Below are 4,798 nucleotides of genomic sequence, written 5' to 3' on the forward strand. Positions count from 1 at the left end.
CTTGTGGATGTTTTCCCCCTTGGGTTAGCTGTGGCCACAGGCTGGGGGGCATGGAGTCCAGCAAGTGGACTGAAACCGAAGTGGGGCTGAGAGCTCCCTCCGAGCGGAGTCAGGCTATGAGCCCTGCCGGTGCCACGCCCGTCCTGACCCCACACCACCTCAGCGTCCCACCCTCCAGAGCACCCGGTGCTGTAGGTGGTCCTGCCTGCCTGTCTCCTGCGGCGGCGCTGGGCTCAGGCATGGGGCCCTTTCCTGGCAGCCTGGGTCCCGCCCACCCCTGGAATCAATCTGCCCGCCTGGCAGTACATCCAGTGCCCTGTGGCTGCCAGCGGGAGGCGTCGGCCGTGAGCCGCAGCTGGAGCAGCAAGCATCCGAGTGCCCGGGGCGCAGGTCTCCCACCTCCCGCTACCTCTGGTGCTCCGATCGGCTCTGTGCCAGTGCTGCCATCAGATGCTTTGATTGAGCCACAGTCGGGCCACCCCCGGCGATGTCCCCGGCTGATGCCCCATATACAGCTGTACAGCGCAGATGCGTCCCACCGGCTCGTGCACCACGACCCACCCACCCGTCAGGTCAGGTCTGCTTGCATGTATGTGTTTGAGCTTTTACGATGGAAAATCATATTATGCAAAAAAAATTCATGTCAACCATTACGCGCCCATTACCGAGTTCCAACAGCGATCAAGTTGTGGCCAAACGTCTGTTCTCCACACTTGGACTGCATCTCCCCTGATGTCATTTGGACATAAATTCCAGGATCCTATCATTGTGTCTGTAAATACTCCAGCTGTTTGTTCTTAATATAACCACAGTGCTATTGGTACACCTAAATATATTAATAATGATTCCGTAACATCACCAGACACTCTGGCCAGGGTTTGTATCTCCCGTTGTCTCATAAATGGCTCAAAGCTGTTCTTAACAGTCCGAGTCAGTGCACTGTGAGGTGCGTGGACTGTGGTCTGGGGATGGTGTCGTGGATTTCTGTCTTTGTCTCTGTTTCCCTCTTGTCATTTATTTCTGAGTGAAACTGCATTGTTTGTCCATAGAGTTTTCCGGCTGGGACCTGCTGCTGGACCTCTGCCAGGTGCCCTGGCATTTGGGCAGAAAGTCTTGGTCCTGTTTAGATTTGATCTCTCTCGGCATGACCACTTCAAAGGTGGTGCCGGGCTCTCCCACCCAGGCAGGGCTGGTCAGGTTGGCTCTTCTGGTTTGTGTAACAGCCGTTCCTGCCCGATGCCGGAAGGCATTACTTTATTAGGGCTTACAAAATGCTTAGCTTTGGATTCTATAACTGCTTCTTCATTGCTTAGACAGAATGCTTTTTGCAAAAGCAACTGTACCTCGTCTTCCACTTGGTCACCCAAAAGGCAAATGCGTGCTCAGCTCTTTCCTTTATCCTTCTGCTTTATGACCCCGGAGCTCATCCCCAGCCTCCTCCAACAGTGATCGAGCAGGGTTTTTTGAGAAGTGTCATTAAAGCCCATAGAAGTAAACACATTTGGTAGTGTCAGTGCATCTCAGTTATTCTTTCTTTGTGCTCAGACTCTGCCGTCTGCGGCTGGGGGAGGCTTGTTAAGTTGGCTGGAGTCCTTTCACTGTCCTCTCCCACCTTCCACATTGGCCCATGCCTGGACTGGACCCAGCGTCTCCAGCATTTGCAATATCTGGCACCTAGTGAATAAGGAACAAATGGCCCTGACAAACGGTACAATGGTTTCTGGAGATCCAAGCCCCTCCCTGACCCAGCAACTGTCCATCCGCTATGACGCACTCTATCCAGCCCTGGCATCCGGGGCTGTGCAGCGCCATTTCATTTTCTCTCTTGCACCTGCCTCTGATCACTGCTGTCCTCTCTGATCCAGCCCCCAGGAGCAGGAGCGGCTGGCCTCATTGTGAGGTGGAGACCAGGGCGGCGGCGGACCTTCCACCCCTCTCTCTTGAGGGTGGGTTCGCTGTGTAGCTCCGTCCTCCTCCCTGGGGGTCAGCACCCCAGCAAGATGAGCACCTGGGGGCTGGGGATTCTTCAGATTACCTGGGCCTGGGTGCAGGCTTCATCGTGTGTGGGTGGAGGCTGACGGGTCAGTCCGTGCGCCTCCTTTTCCTGCTTCTTGAACCATGCCGACCTGCTGTATTTTGGATGTGATTGCCCCTCCCTTAGTGTTCATGCACCAGAAGCGGGCCTGTGGGAGGTGGGTAGGACGGGGGGCACCACCCGAGAAGGCACGTGCTTGTCCTAATGGCAGGAAGAGTTCTCACAAGAAGACTGTCACACGGGAGCCTGACACCTCCCTGGCGCCCTTCTGTGTGTAGCCAAGTCCCTGTCTGTTGCTCTGCTGGGTCAGGATGAAGCCACGGCTGCCCTTGCCAGGACCCTGGCACCACGCAGTCTGGTCCTCTAGCCACGAGAAGCCAGAGCCCAGCGAAGTCTTGCCTTTGCACATTCCTCCATGTCAGGAGTTTGGTTAGAGCAGCACAACATGGACTCATACAGCACCCAAGGCAAGAACAGCGGACAAGCTGGTGCCGCAGAAATGGTGGCATTCACCTCCTCTTGCCTGCCAGCTCTCGGCTGTCGGGGCTCCATCACCACTGGTGCCAGCCCCATGCCCACAGTGCAGAGGCTCTTGTTACAGTGCAGACGCTGCTTCCTGGGAAGGCCGCAGGGTATGAAGGGAACAAGCCAGCATCCAGGGCATTTTTAAGCAGCTGTGGTGGAGGCAAGGAGGGGATCCTGCCACCCGTAAACTCTTTAGGCGTCTGGCCAGAGCTCACTCCCAAAGCCTCCTGTGCTTCCCAGCAGCCCTGCAGGGTGCTTGCTTCTGTGTGAGTGTGCGCACAGGGAGTCTGACCAGCAGGGCCACCTGTCCACCTCCCCTGAGCCCAGGGCTGCTCCCTAGAACTTGCTTTGAAGTAAGCCCCAGGCTGACTGGTTTGGGTGGACGTGGGACTAGGTGTGAATCAGGTCCCAAATAATGCTACTTTGTGTGCAAGTCTGAGGTGACATAGGGGTCTGTTTCACAAGGGTGTCTGGGTCCCCAGCTCCTTTCCTTTCAGTTCCATCACCCTGAGGAACTAAGCCCTTGCGTCCCTGGACAGGGTCCACACGGTGAGAGCCGTCCCCCTCCCCCACAGGTCGAGCGCCCCATGTGGCAGATGCCCCGCCCCGTTACACTTTAGAGGCTGAAGAAATGACTGCTGGGTAGACCCGGGGATGCCGTGGGCCCTCTGGGACTCGTTTATTGCTCAGCCTCTACGTGCTCTCACTCTAATGGTCATAGACAGATCTTGAGGCCGATTTGGGTCCATGGGAGCTAATGTCAACTCAAACCTAGCCATCCTCAAAATGCTGTGTGTTCTCCAGCCCCAGTGCGTGGTTACTGGATCAGTGAATACAGGTTGCTTTGGGGGAAAGGAGGGCGTGTAGGAGTGAGATAGGCTTCTCCTTCCTCCAGGAGAGCTGGGTAGATAACTTGTGGGGGGGTGGGGGGGATATGCAGCAGGGACAGTTACCCTCCGCGTCCTTCTCGTATACTTCGTTGCTGTTGGTTGCGTGCAGGGTATAACATTCCCACTGGCTGTCCTCCTGCCTTTCCACTAGGAATTCTGTGTCCTAGCGGTCTCTGTACATTCCCTGCTGAGGCAGTCTGACCAGGTCATGCATTAAAATGCGCCAACTCATATTCAAGCTCTCAGTGCTTGGGAATTGTCTCATTCTCCTAGCAGCGGAGAGCCCGGCTCTGCCATGACATCTTCTGCAGGCCCTCAGCCTGTACAGGACAGCAACACTGAGTTTCTCAGCCCAGATGGCTCTTAACTGCTTTGGCAAGTGGAGGATCCTCCTGGATCCCCCTCAGACCAAGGCTACCCAGCAGGTGTCCTTGCACAACATGGAGCCGCTCTAGCAGGCCTCTTCCCAGAGTCCTTTGATCTTCTTCACTGAGGACCACATGGTGCTGGCCTTGTGCTACATTTCACAAGGGCCACTGTTGTCCCCAGGGCTCAGCACCACCCCAGCTGCAGGGGGTCCTGGCTTATAGGGTTGTGCCTGGGCGTGAGGGAGGCCACCCTACAGCCCACACCCAGCTTTGTTTCCTGATTCCTTGGCCCATCATTCTTCCAAGGCCATCCTGGCTGTTCTTTCTGGCCCCTTAACATTGTCTTCCAGCGCATGCTCAGTACCTCCAGGCCGGGATGTTGGAATCAAGGTGTGGGTGTAATTTAGAGGGGGCTGAGAGCACATCTGGAGGGGACCCTCCCCTCTGTGCAGGAGAGGAGTCTGCGGCACCCTACTGAACACACAGAGTTCGCACCTAACAGAAGTCCAGGCTGGATATTCTACAGGGTGCTGAGCTGAGCCTGTGCGCGTGGCCCAGTGTCCACGCAGCTCCTAGCTGTATGGCGGCCCATCCAGGGTGAGCACACTTACTGCCCTGCGGCTGGGAGGGAGTCTCTCTCCTGGGTAGCAAGGAGGCTCTCGCGTCTTAAGCTCAGTGTTGAGCTGACCGTGGTCACTCTGGGTCTCCAGGGCATACGTCGCTCTCAGGCACACATTCAGCCCCAGCAAGCGCTTGAGGACCCTTCGCAGGCGCTGTCCCACCGCCGGTGGGCTTATTCCTCTGACGCTAGGCCCGCTCCACATTCCACATTCCATGTCACTGCACTCACAGAAGCGTGTCCAGTTTCAGTTCCAACCCCATCTTTTTGTCTTTCCTGCCATCCTGAGGATTGGACCCCGGTTCCTCAAGCTGAGCTACATTGACAGTCTTTAAAAAATATTTTTTAAAAAATACCAAGA

General features: G+C 56.1%; 1 long non-coding RNA gene across 1 annotated transcript in view; it reads left to right on the top strand.

Moving 5' to 3' along the window:
• Nucleotides 1-400: 400 nt before the first annotated feature.
• Nucleotides 401-4,798, top strand: part of LOC111817269 — a 67,363-nt gene continuing 62,965 nt past the window's right edge. Inside the window, exon 1 of the long non-coding RNA XR_002821510.1 lies at nucleotides 401-572. This is a non-coding gene — a long non-coding RNA (uncharacterized LOC111817269). The remainder of the gene's footprint in view (nucleotides 573-4,798) is intronic.

The sequence above is a fragment of the Octodon degus genome, unplaced genomic scaffold (genome assembly GCF_000260255.1).
Source record: "Octodon degus isolate 3935 unplaced genomic scaffold, OctDeg1.0 scaffold00004, whole genome shotgun sequence".
NCBI classification, from domain to species: Eukaryota; Metazoa; Chordata; class Mammalia; order Rodentia; family Octodontidae; genus Octodon; species Octodon degus.